At 42.4% G+C, this 14,338-nt stretch overlaps 1 protein-coding gene across 6 annotated transcripts in view; it reads right to left on the bottom strand.

Moving 5' to 3' along the window:
• Positions 1-14,338, bottom strand: part of RIMKLB (ribosomal modification protein rimK like family member B) — a 129,160-nt gene that overhangs the window by 31,382 nt on the left and 83,440 nt on the right. The window contains exons 1-2 of one of the 6 annotated variants that reach the window (XM_006069769.4): positions 10,123-10,184; positions 9,823-9,905 (exon numbers count right to left, since the gene is read on the bottom strand). The exons of 1 other annotated variant lie outside the window; for it this stretch is intronic. The gene's annotated coding sequence lies outside the window, so the exon portion shown is untranslated. 4 more of the 6 variants (XM_006069770.4, XM_044941050.2, XM_044941052.2 and 1 more) reach the window with 4 other exon arrangements.

The following is a 14,338-nucleotide window of genomic DNA, read 5'->3' as shown; positions in this document are numbered from 1 at the left end:
AAATAAAGAACTAAAGAGCCCCTGGATGACAGTAAAAGTGGAGAGTGAAAAACCTGGCTTAAAACACAACATTCATAAAACTAAGATCATGGCATCCAGTCCCATCATTTCATGGCAAACAGATGGGTTTTAAATTGAAAAAGTGACAGACTTTCTTTTCTTGGGTTTCAAAATCACTGTGTATGGTGACTGCAGACTTAAATTGAAGAAAGTAGAGAAAACCACTAGACCATTCAGGTATGACCTAAATCAAATCCCTTATGATTATACAGTGGAAGTCAGGAATAGATTCAAAGGATTAGATCTGATAGACAGAGTGCCTAAAGAACTATGGATGGAGGTTTGTGACATTGTACAGGATGCAGTGATCAAGACCATTCCCAAGAAAAAGAAATGCAAAAAAAGCAAAATGGCTGTCTGAGGAGGCCTTACAAATAGCTGTGAAAAGAAGAGAAGCAAAAAGCAAAGGAGAAAAGGAAAGCTATACCCATGTGAATGCAGAGTTCCAAAGAATAGCAAGGAGACATAAGATAGCCTTCTTCAGTGATCAGTGCAAAGAAATAGATGAAAACAATAGAATGTGAAAGACTAGAGATCTCTTCAAGAAAATCAGAGATACCAAGGAAACATTTCATGCATAGATTGGCACAATAAAGGACAGAAATAGTATGGGCCTAAAAGAAGCAAAAGATATTAAGAAGAGGTGAATACACAGAAGAACTATACAAAAAAGATCTTCACGATCCAGATAATCACAAAGGTATGATCATTCACCTAGAGCCAGACATCCTGGAATGTGAAGTCAAGTGGGCCTTAGGAAGCATCACTATGAACAAAGCTAGTGCAGGTGATGGAATTCCAGTTGAGCTATTTCAAATCCTGAAAGATGATGTTGTGAAAGTGCTTCACTCAATATGCCAGCAAATTTGGAAAACTCAGCAGCGGCCACAGGACTGGAAAAGGTCAGTTTTCATTCCAATTCCAAAGAAAGGCAATGCCAAAGAATACTCAAACTACCACACAATTGCACTCATCTCACACGCTAGTAAAGTAATGCTCAAAATTCTCCAAGCCAGGCTTCAGCAATACGTGAACTGTGAACTTCCAGATGTTCAAGCTGGTTTCAGAAAAGGCCGAGGAACCAGAGATCAAATTGCCAACATCCGCTGGATCATCGAAAAAGCAAGAGAGTTCCAGAAAAACATCTATTTCTGCTTTATTGACTATGCCAAAGCCTTTGACTGTGTGGATCACAATAAACTGTGGAAAATTCGCAAAGAGATGGGAATACCAGACCACCTGACCTGCCTCTTGAGAAATCTGCATGCAGGTCAGGAAGCAACAGTTAGTTTAGAACTGGACATGGAACAACACTGGGCTGAAGGAAGCACAAACTGGAATCAAGATTGCTGGGAGAAATATCAATAACCTCAGATATGCAGATGACACCACCCTTATGGCAGAAAGCGAAGAACTAAAGAGCCTCTTGATGAAAGTCAAAGAGGAGAGTGAAAAAGGTGGCTGAAAATTCAACATGCAGAAAACCAAGATCATGGCATCTGGTCCCATAACTTCATGGCAAATAGATGGAGAAACATGGAAACAGTGACCGACTTTATTTTTCTGGGCTCCAAAATCACTGCAGATGGTGACTGCAGCCATGAAATTAAAAGACACTTGCTCCTTGGAAGAAAAGTTATGACCAACCTAGACAGCATATTAAAAAGCAGAGACATTACTTTGCCAACAAAGGTCTGTCTAGTCAAAGCTATGGTTTTTTCAATAGACATGTATGGATGTAAGACTTGGACTATAAAAAAAGCTGAGCACTGAAGACTTTATGCTTCTGAACTGTGGTGTTGGAGAAGTCTCTTGAGAGTCCCCTGGACTGCAAGGAGATCCAACAAGTCCATCCTAAAGGAAATCAGTCCTGAATATTCACTGGAAGGACTGATGCTGAAGCTGAAACTCCAAAACTTGGCCACCTGATGGCAAGAACTGACTCATCTGAAAAGACCCTGATGCTGGGAAAGATTGAAGGAGTGAGGAGAAAGGGAGGACAGATAATGAGACGGTTGGACAGCATCACCGACTCAATGGACATGAGTTTGAAAAAACTCCAGGAGTTGGTGATGTACAGGAAGGCCTGGCATGCTGCAGTGCATGGGGTCACAAAGAGTCAGACACGACTGAGTGACTGAACTGAACTGATGGTGACTGCAGCCATGAAATTGAAAGATGCTTGCTTCTTGGAAGAAAAGTTATAACTAACCTAGATGGCATATTAAAAAGCGGAGACATCACTTTGCTGACAAAGGTCCGAATAGTCAAAACTGTGGTCTTTTCAGTATTCGTGTATGGATGTGAAAGTTGGAGCATAAAGAAGGCTGAGCACCAAAGAACTGATGCTCTCAAATTATGGTGCTGGAGAAGACTCTTGAGAGTTCCTTGGACAGCAAGGAGATCAAACCAGTCCATCCTAAAGAAAATCAACCCTGAATATTCATTGGAAGGACTGATGCTAATGCTGAATCTCCAATACTTGATTACCCTGATGCAAAGAGCCAACTCATTGGAAAAGATCCTGATGATGGGAAGGATTGAAGGCAAAAGGAGAAGAGGGCGGTAGAGGATGAGATGGTCAGATCGCATCACCAACACAACAGACATGAATTTCAGCAAACTCCAGGATAGTGAAGACTGGTGCTGCAGTTCAGGGCAGACACGACTCAAGAGACTGGACAACAACCACAAACGAAAATGAATGATAAAATGAAAATCTCAGAAGAATCTCAAACAATCAATTAGTAGTGTTAGACCTGGGGGCTTCCCTGGTGGTCCAATGGCTAAGACTCTGTGCTCCCCACGCAGGGGGCACAGATTCAATCTCTGGTCAAGGAACTAAATCCCACATGCCACAACTAAAGATGCCATCTTTCGTAACTAAGACCCAGGGAAACCAAATCAATGAATAAATATAGTTTTCTGAAATACGCCTGTTACCCCATTACCCACAAAACGACTGTCCCTTTGAAACTTGTAGAGATACTTCCTCTACAATCTCATCCTTTAGTTAAGATGCCACTTTAACAATAATATCACTGTTTGGACACCATTTTCATTAGCACATTAACTTGAAGGTAGACTGAAATGCTTTGAAAGCAGGAGCAGGAGGTTAGGTATTAATCAAAGACTACAGTGATAGAAAAGAAAAGTATGACAGTCCCCTCATTATTCCTGAAAGCGTATACCTCAAAAACAGAGCAAATAGCTATTTTCCAAATTTTATATGACATATTCATTCACACTCTCTCCATATAGCTCTTTAATTTGTAATACCCCTTTTTAAAAAAAGAATATACATGATTTGGGGGTGAAAAATTGAGAGGATAGCCATTTTTCTCTACAGACTCAATAGGGACCCTCTGTCAAAAGACATAAGAAAAACAGTAAAACAGTGTCTACACAGAAACAGAAAACAATGAAGGTAATAAAGAAAGGCAACACTTTGGAATATATAAACAAGCATCTATAAATTCCCTTCTTTATACATATGCAAGACAAAAGCAAAACAATGCATACAAGTGGGGTTAAAAACATTCTCCATTTATAGTTCACAAAACATTTCCCACTTTGCCTTTTTTTTTTTTTTAAGATTTTTGTTGTTGTTGTTGTGGACTATTTTTAGTCTTTATTGAAAATTTGCTACAATATTGCTTCTGTTTTATGTTTTGGTCTTTTGGTGGAGAGACATGTGGGAGCTTAGCTTCTCCACCAGGGATCAAACATATACCCCTACACTGGAAGGTTAAGTCTTAACCACTGGACTGCCAGGGAAGTCCCTATATTTTGTTATTTAATCTGCATACAATTATGTGAATGTCATTTAGTTCGTACATAATTACGTGAGAAACACAGACATAACATATCCCATCTTAAAGGAACGACCTGCCCAAGATATCACAATAGCAGATCCAAGACTAGGATTCAAGTTTTTTAATTTCTCTGAACTATTTTGATACTTAAAGATATCAAAGGGAATTTAAATAAAGAAAATAAATTCACTTGAGTGATTACATATACCAAATACAATGTTAAGACAGTTTATTTGTATCTTCTCATTTAATCCTCACAATCATCCTCATGACACGTTATTATTATCATTTGGCAGGTGAAGCTAAACTAGCAGACAGGTCACTTGTCTAAATTAGAAAGAGGAAGAGCCCAGAGTCACCTCAAATTCTACATATTCAAGAGCAGAGACTGCCACTTGCTTCCCAATATCCACTATCTACTTACTCCTCAGCAATAATGTATCTGATATTTAGCTGAGCAAAGTGCCATAGGACTAAGAACCTTTATTTGTATTCCCTAGGTTTTCTCACAACTAAATATGATCAAAGCACTGAGTCAAAGTACTGCACTCCAACTTCCAGGAAGCATACTAAAGGGATGTACTCTTCCTTGATCCTTGCTCCATGGTTGTTATGTATCTCTAACATCCATTTGGAGTAAAAAGCACAGCTTACATGTTACAAGACCTTGACTGCACAGTGCTATAACCTTAAACTGTTTACTATCTCTTTTTCATGAGGAAGAAATAAGTTTAACTTATGTCAAAGATATCTGGGGATTCCTTTATAGTCAAAAAAGATAAACTACTAAATATACAAAACTAAACATTCAATTGCATAATACATTTAATTAATGAGTGTCTACTATGCACTTTATCTGAAGACACTGAAAATCATGGTAAGAAATGAAGTCTCAGCCCTCAGAGAACTAAAAATGACCTGATGTTAAAATGTCATGAATAAGAAAAAGTGTTCAGTATGACTAAGCACTAGGAAAATGCAAATAAAAACATGAAACTACTTCACACACGGGATGGTTACTATCAAAAAGAAAAAAAGAACAATAACAACAGAAAATAACAAGTGTTGGGGAGGATGTGGAGAAACTGGAAGCCTTGCAAACTGCTGGTGGGAATGTTAAATAGTGCAGCTGCTATGGAAAACAGTATGGCAGTTCCTCAAAAAATTAAAAATAGAATCAACACACAATCCAGGAATTCCACTTTTAGGTATATACCCAAAAGAACTGAAAGCTGAGTCTTAAAGAGGTATTTGTACACACATGCAGCATTATTCACAAGAGCTCAAAGGTGGATGCAAGCCACCTTTATGCCAGATGAATAAATAAAAATGCAGTATACACACAATGCCTTTTAAAGACATCAGATTCTGTTACATGCTTAACATGAATGAATCTTATGCTCCAGTACTAGAGTACTCAAACTCACAGAGACAGAAAGCATAATGATGGTTGTTAATGGCTGGGGCACTGAGAGATTGGGGAGTTAAATGTTTTATGGGTACAGGTTGTCAATAATGCAGGACAAAGAAAAGAATTCTGGAGATGGCCATGGTGGTGGTTGCAAAATATGTGTATACTGAATACCACTAAACTGTTAAGATGGTCAAATTTAGGTGTATACTATACCATAAAAAGAAAACTGGAAAAAGAAAAAATTGTCATGGACAAATTAACATGCAAATGTTCACACATTCCCAATTAAAGGGCCTGAAATGCTACCTTTAAATAATCTGTAGGTTAGTTACTAAAATTCCTAAAATACTTTGTGGTATAAAGAAAACCTATGTTTTCTCTGGAATCCAAATAACATTTCTAATGATTTCACTTAACAGAGAAATGTTACATCAGAGTATCTCTGGACGTGGCACAAAATTTCAAAAGTTTCCTGAGATGCAATGCACAGTACAGTTCAAAGTTCATCACATTTAACATGTTAAATGTTGGGCCTTCTTTCCAAATTTTCTTTCTGGACACTATGCTGAAAAAAACAATTAGGAAACTGTTATTATATTCAAGAAGACTTTATGGATATGGTTAATTACATCACATGTCAAAGGAATAAGCTAACAACTGAGAAAAACATCACGGAAGAATTCCAATGCTGCTATAATTGGGCAAACTCACATGTATTTTCAAGATGCAGTTTTCTGATAAAAGTATCAAAAGACTGAAATAATGCCAATACAGGACAGCAGAGCAGTAAGACAGAACAGGTCTGATCTTATACAGCCAATCCATGCTCTACCTTTGTATTTCTAATAACATGAAGGTAAGAGCTAGTATTAGAAGTGGTTAAGAGAGAGAGACAGAAAGAAAGGAGGACTGTTAAGAAGATGAATGGGAAAAAAACATTTAAGGGGCCGTTTTTGTTTGTTTGTTTGTTTCTATCACATTTTGTGGTGCGCTGTAACTTCTGAAAGAAAAGTAGTAAAAAAACTGGCATAACAATATTCACACAAATTTGTTCTGCTAATTCATCAATTCACAGATAGAGTAGACTCCTCAAGACATTGAAGAGAAAAGTGACTGACAGGGCAAAGGACAGAGAACAATGAAATTAAACTATACACTTTATGAGGACAGAATCCCCATCTATTTTATTCTCTACTAATATCCCCAGTGGGAAGCATAAAACCTCAGAAAGGACAGGGTTAAGAGGGAGTTACTTTAAAGAAGTTTGTTTTACTGAAGTATAACTGGAGATGAAAAAAACATAGCTATTTTCAATATTAAACACTAACACCAAGTAAACTGCCATATAATATCTAAATGCAACTTAGAAATTTAAGTTTTCAGTTTCTCATAAGAAACAAACAACCCAAACCTACTGCTACTTCCCATCCTTGTTATACAACTGATATTGAAATAATTACTTTTGTTAACAATTAAAGTAGGGGCTAGGGTTAGGGTCAGAAAGGAGAGGAAAAAAGATATAAGCAGATATAAGCAGGGTTCCATGCAGACCAGACTCTAAGGGAGTAGAGCTGGCTAGCTCTGTGGCTTTTGTCCTCCAAGCCAATTTTGAAAGGGAAAAAACACTGGAAAAGAAAATACTGAAACTAACACCATGGCATCAGTTACGATGAAGCCAGAAAATCAGTCCTTTTCTGCAAGCTGAACATTTACACAGATATGTACGGCACATAAATCTAAAGTATATAATATACAGATATTTTTGAAGGTATTATTTCTTAATGACCCTAAAAATATGACAAGCAGGAAAATTCCCAAGTACTGAAAGACAATTTACCCAACCTCTGCGCCTAATCTCCCCTATTCAACCTCTCTTGAAACAACTGCACATGCCAGTACAGCTAACATTGAATAATACTACTTTTATCATTGTCCTTATCATAATCTACACCCTCAATTAAATAACGTTTCTAAAGGTTCTTTTCTCAAATGCTTATGATAATCCCACTTGCAGAGAGCACTCTTCAAAAACTAACCAGTTTTTGAAGTCTCTACAAATCTACATATAAAGTCTCTACAAATCTACATCACTTATGTACTCCCCCACTGAGAAAACAGCTATCAGCAAACAACATACAATAAAACTCAATTTTCTCTCTCTTCGTGGGTTGTTCATGGGTACAGAAGTTCTTTCTCCACCCATTTTCTATATTTAGCTTTCTGTCTGCCTCCCAGAGGAAAGTGTTATGTCCCAAAGTGTGGAACAATTAATTCTGCTCTGTTCCATTCCCCTGACCTGGCCCAGTGTTCAGTCCTTCAGCTCAGAGGGAGGAGAGAGGACTTGAAATCACTCTAGTAACTTATCCAGTAGCAAATTCCAGGTGACTACAAATACGGGAAAGTAAGAACTGGAAGATAATTTGAAAGGTATGTTTCATCTTGGGTCCCAAAAAAGTAATGCACTAAGCTTGGTTGGTGTTTAGAGGAAAAAATGAACCTTCACTTTAGAATTTTCTTTACAATATGGCTAAGAAGTGTTAGAATATTTATAACATACTGCTAGTAATTTCCCTCTGGTGAGCAAAAGCGGACAGAATGAGAAGGGAAAAGGGAAAAAAAAAAAGGACAATTTCTTGTTGTTACTCTCCCCTCCATCCCTACGTGCCATCATATTCAAGATGAAACAGGAGAAATGATTAACTTATCCAACCAGGAATTGGGCTTCCCAGGTTCGATCCCTGGGTCAGAAAGATCCCATGGAGTGGAAAATGGCAACCTACTCCAGTGTTCTTGACTGGAGAATCCCACGGACAGAGGGGTCTGGCGGGCTGCAGTCCATGAGGTCGCAGCAAAGAGCTGAACACAGCTGAGCACGCATGGATATCATAACCAGAAACTAAGATCAGTGGAATTTTAGCTGGTAGCCACAAGTCTTGAAGTTTGATTTTAACAGCTCCTTACCCCCTGCAGAGAGAAAGGCAGGATGAGAAAACTGGCTCTTGACTAAGTAGAGGATTCTGAATGTTACTGAACAGAAGACTGAATTTGCTGTTCCCCTTCTTGGTTCTCAGAATCACACACTGCCCACCTCCCCAACAAGGAGACTCCAACATCTGGGGGTAAGGATAAGAGAAGGTGAGAGAAAATAAGGCAGACAGAGCGAGAAAAACATCAGCCATGTTGCCAAACGAACAACTAAATCCATGACACGAAAGAAGGAAACTAATAGTTAACCAAGACAGAATGGAATAAACAAAAGATCACGTCAAAACAGAATAGGCCTCCTCCCCTTTGACACACCAACCAAACAATATAAAAGAAATTTAAACTATAACTACCTTACAACTATATGAGAGCCTTTCATTCCGAAAGTTAGAAAATGAATGGTGACTCTCCATGACTGAAATTTCAGAGGCTGTTTTTAATCCAAATGAATATTTTAAAGTGTTTGGACAATCAACAGATTTTTCAACGACCTTGACACTATCCGATGTTATCAAAGTGAGGTTTAAAATAGATAATATTTACATTTTAATGGTTAGTTAAAAGTTAAGTCGTCCATAAACATAATCAACCTATCAAGCCCACAAAAAGAAAATCTTCCATATTAGGCTGCCCAGTTTCCATACAGATTTCAAATCTAACCCAACTCCACAAATATGTGGGAACAAGTCTGGTAATTAATGGGAAAACAGCACAATGAAAGAATTTACAAGGAGGTTACATGGAGCACGGTTAGTACAAAAATCCCACTCCCAGAAGAGAATCAACGCCTCATCTCTATTCACACACAATCGGGGGATAAAACAAATCTGCTACCAGAGATGAGGACAAATTAGTAAGGCAAATCTGAAGTTATTATCCTCTTAACTATTTTGTATTTATGGGGGGAGGGGTTAAAAGATTTGCATCATGGTCAAATGCCTTTAAAAAAAAAATCAGGACAACCAATTATTAAATGTCACCCCATTCTTATCCAGAGGACTGTCAAAAGGAAAAGGGGGAATGGCTGTCACTTTTTCTAAAACGTAAGGAGAAAAACGTGAAATCAGAACAGAATTAACTGCAGGACTATCACCACCCCGCCCGCCTCGGTCTCACACCACAGGAATCCGTCTGATGGCACCAGGCGAGGCAGCGATTACCGGGCTCCCGGGGACAGGTTAGCGCCACGCGTGTGCGGCTCGGCCGCGCCTTCCCGGTTCACCACACCCCCTCGACGAGGGGGACCGCACTGCTCCGCGCCCGAAGCCGCCGCCGCCTCCCTCCCTCCAGCTTGCCGCACCGGCATCCTCAACCCCTTTCGGCGCGCACTCCCCGCCCGGGGTCCGCCTCACGCCCGCCGCCCCCGGCTCTGAGGAGACCACCGGCCTCCACAAGACTCCGTCCCCGGCGGCTCCCCGGCTCCGGCCCGCTCCTCCGGAGCACGTTCCGCCCCAACTCGGCCGCGGTGGGCGGGGGTTGAGGCGAAGGGCGGGAGGGCCTCCACCTCTCGCCACGACCCCCTGGAAGGGACGCGAGGGTCCAGCTCACCTGGCTCGGGCGGCTCCTCCCTCGCTCTTGGCCGGCGGCGCCGGGCTGGGGGCCTATGAGGGCAGCGCGGGAGGCCGGGCGGGCTGGAAGTCCGAGAAGGAGGGCAGGGGAAGGGGGGTCGGGATGCCGGGAGCCGCCTCCTTTCTCCGCTGCCGCCGCCGCCGGCGCCGCGGCTCCAGCAGCCAGGCCCGACGCCCTCGCCCACTCACCCCCCGCCCCCTTGCTCACAGCCGCGCGGTTGGTGCGGCTCTCCCTCACCCCCACCCCGGCAAACACTCAACCCCACACACGCACACTCACCCCCAGCCGCTCCTCTCCCTCACACTCCCTTCACACTCCCTCACTTGCCTGGCGTGCGCGCGCCCGCGCGCGCGACCCCGCTCTCACACAGCGCGCGCGACGCCGGCGGGGGCCGCCCCGCGCTCCCTGAGACCCAAGCGCCGCGCACCTCCCGCCCGCGTGCCGAGGACCCGCGCGCACACCCGACCCCGCCCTCCAGACGCTGCTGCGGCGCGGCCGCGGGCCGGGGGGCGGTGGCCGGCGAGCGAGGGGCTGAGCCAGCTAGCCAGCCAGTCGAACCCGGCCGAGCGGATCTGACACCTGCGTCGGGTCCCGCCCCTCAGGCGCCCCGTCCCCATTCGCAGCCCTTGCGGCCTCTGGGGTCGAGGCGAGGCGGTGGGCGCGCGCACCCGGAGGGCTATGGGAGCGCGAGAGCGCTTCGAGGACGCGCCTTCCCCACCCGCCCCCAAACCGTCCTCACTGAGAAAGGGAAACCGGTGGAGGGGCGAGGTCTGTTCCCAACTCGAAACCGCGTGGTGAATCCCTTCCGTTGTACATACCCTGCCCTCCCTCATAGCCCCTCCTCGGGCCCTACTTAGCCCACCCCTGACGCGAGCCCCCCGAGTCCGGGGGGACGCGGTAGGCGGTGTGCGTGTCCACCCTTCGGCGCCTCCCGCCCGGCCCCGCCCACCGCCCGCGCTCCCCTGCGGACCCCGGTCCCCGCGAGTCCCTTCGAACGGTGGTCTCCACTCCGGAGGCAGGAGGCAAAGATCTGGGGACAAAGATCGTAAATACCTCTGAGGTCCTTCTCCGTGTTCAGAGTAAGGACAATGCCTCTGTGTAGTGTGAGGCCAATTTTTAACTACATCCTATGTTCTCAGGGCTTTTGGCAGGTTTTAAGATGCAGGCGGGGCCGCGTGGCACAGCCAGCTCTACCACTTAGAAACCAGTGCAAACCTTGGAAAAATGAAGTTGCCTAACTTTCTCTGAGGCTTTGTTCTGAACAGCGTATGTTCCAAGGTTGCTGTGAGAATGAAATGTGATAATACACTTGAAAGCATTTTGTAATCAAGCTTTGCGTAAAAAGGAATGTTCACTTCAGTAAGTTTCTTCACAGTATGGCTGAGAAGGGACAGATTTTTTAAAAGATGGTGCTGGTAATTTCACGCTGGTGAGGAAGGTCCAAAAACTCCTCTGCAAAGGAGCGTAAGAATATGAATCTGTTGAAAACAACCCAAATGTGAATGGGGAAGGAAGATGTGTATAGGTAGGACGGAATACTATTCAGCCATAAAAAAGAATGAAAGAGTGCCCTTTGTAGAAAGGTGGATGACCCTAGAGGGTATCCATATTCAATGAAGTTAAACCAAAGACCAATACCATATGATATCACTTATATGTGGAATCTAAAATATGATACAAATGAAGTAACTTATCTACAAAAGAGAAACAGACTGAGAACAGGCCTCAGAGAGTGGAAATGGGGGAGAGATGGCTTGGAAGTTTGGGATTAGAAGTTACAAACTGTTATAGTGAATGGATACACAACGTCCTACCATACAGCACAAGGAACTATATTCAATATCCTGTGATAAACCATAGTTATATGGAAGATAGTCATTTCCAAATAACCTTACTTATTTCTTACCCCCAGATATCCCCAGCTGTGCTACAGTTGTGTCCTAACAAGTCAGCCTTCTTGCAGATCACAATAGCTTCTCAGTCCCCTCAGCCAACAAATTCTTTTCAGCATTCCTTCCCCAATCTTTACAGTCTGCTTTTTTATTTATTTACCAGAGTCCCCTGACTGAGAAATGTAGCGTGATTTAGGGTGTTGTACTGCTGTTACTATATGTTATGTCACTGAGCGTAACCAAGGATAGTGAACAATTTTCATCAAAGATACACATAGAGGGGCAAAAGTGCTATATGACCTGTTGTTGTTGTCTAGCCGCTAAATTGTATGACAGTCTTTTGTGACCCCATGGACTGCAGCCCACCAGGCTCTTGTGTCCATGGGCTTTCCCAGGCAGAAATACTGGAGTGGGCTGCCATTTCCTTCTCCAGGGTATCTTCCTGACTCAGGGATCAAACCCACATCTCCTGCATTAGCACGTGGATTCTTTACCACTGAGCCAACAGGGAAATACATATGATCTACTACCTTCAAGAGAAAGGGGGAAAGGTCTACAGAACTAAAATGTTACTATATAGTCCACTCTGATACTATCTCCTGGAACATAAAGTACTTCTCTTCAATCTGAAGAGGAAAGAGAATTATTTTGCAATCAAAGCTTGATCACAGAGATATGACCACAGTGAGCCCAAGAAACACAGGGAAACTGGCACAGAGAAAAGGTTGCAGACATGCCCAACAGAGGATCCCAATTCACAGTGCCATGAACATCCAGGAAACCCAGGTTGTATAGGTGCAAGTGTGGATAGGGAGTATTAGACTAGTAACTAACTAGCTGCTTATCTTTTTAAAAAATGCTATCAATCATTCAATACACTATCACTATGTGCCAGACACATCCTAAGAAATTCAGAAAACATAGCAACTTTGCCTTCATGTAACCTAGTCAGGGAAACAAAAAAACAAACCTGGGAGTATATTTTAAAAAAACAAAACCAGTGAGAGACTTCCCTGGTGGTCCAGTGGTTAAGACTCTGCCTTCCTTTCCTGTTCAGAGAACTAGATCCCACAGGCCTAAGACCTGGTGCAGCCAAATTAAATACATAACTTTAAAAAAAGAAAACACAAAGCTAGTGGCATGACACTATTTTTAGCATTTCCATAGTGGGAAAGCAAGGTTCAGTTTCTTAGGTTCAATCATAAGTTCGAAGTAGTTATAGGTTTCATAGGTTGATGGTAGTTATGTCTGGACAGGTAAGGACTCATCTATTCGGGAACAATGTAGTTTATCTTGATTTAATCATGCACCATTAGTTTTTAACCCATAAATTAATATTCTTCAAAAGAGGGTCAGTTGAATCCCTTGAGAAGCCATATTATTAGTAACCTCACATCTCTGGAGTCAGATAAATCTGATTTATCTGATTTGAAATCCTAGCTTTATTTACTGGTGTCATGGGATCGTCACCTCAGTTTTCTCGTCAACAAAATGAAGATTATTTCATTGAACTTTAAGGACTCATGAAAGTGAAAGTAGCTCAGTCGTGTCTGATTCTTTGCAACCCCATGGACTATACAGTCCATGGAATTCTCCAGGCCAGAATACTGGAGTGGGTAGCTATTCCCTTCTCCAAGGGATCTTCCCAATTCAGGGACTGAACCCAGATCTCCTGCATTGCAGGTGGATTCTTTACCAGTTGAGCCACCAGGGAAACTCAAGGATTCATGAGGTAACATAAATATAATGCACTATATAGAAACTGCACATTAGCTATTATTATACATGGCTGATACCGAAATAGTCAAATACCAAAGAGAAGTTATACAATGTTCAGACATGTGGTGATTGTACAAAGATACATATTTACTGATGTCCCTTTGATTGTGAGACCAACTCTACCCTGAATAATATGTGAGACAAAGTTAAAGTACATCCTTTTCATAAAGCAAAACATTTCCAGATTTTTGTTCTTAGACATAATAGAACCACTGGGGAGCTTACATCAGAATATCTGGGGTTGGGGTCCAGACACCAGTATTTGCTAACACTCTTCTGGGAATTCTCAAGACCAAGGTTTAGACAATAGAGATGCTGGAATTATCTGTATGAGAAAACAGTAATGGGGGAGGCACATAAAACAGAGGATTTGATGAAACAAAATCTCCCAACAAAGTTGCCCAGGTTCTCTCTGATTCTGCTCGAGTTGCCCTGGTGTAGAGTTACATCAGTCAGAAAAGCATAACTCATCTACCACGGAGACTGCAGGTCAAGCAAAAATCTTTAAGTACCCCATAGCCACCATCTGGTGCATGTCTTTACCTCCTGGGGTTAAAGACAAAGAAACCAGCTGGGATTTGATCAAAATGAAAGGCCCAAAGTAGTAAAGAGAAAAAACTATAAACAGGAAGGAATCCAGGATTGTTATCAGTACCTAAAATAGTGTCCACCAGTAGCATAACTAATGTGATTTTTGTGGGTGGAGAAAAGGTAGTGAGTCTTCTATCAGAATGTACACAAGCAAATAAGGAACAGTAGCAGCAGCTGCAGTCAGTCTAGCTCTCCTCAGGCTTCCTCTCCCAGAGTCAGCCGGCTAGAACCAG

The sequence above is a fragment of the Bubalus bubalis genome, chromosome 4 (assembly GCF_019923935.1).
Source record: "Bubalus bubalis isolate 160015118507 breed Murrah chromosome 4, NDDB_SH_1, whole genome shotgun sequence".
NCBI classification, from domain to species: domain Eukaryota; kingdom Metazoa; phylum Chordata; class Mammalia; order Artiodactyla; family Bovidae; genus Bubalus; species Bubalus bubalis.
The sequence above is the reverse complement of the archived record's forward strand: the minus strand, read 5'-3'. Positions and strand labels throughout refer to the sequence as shown.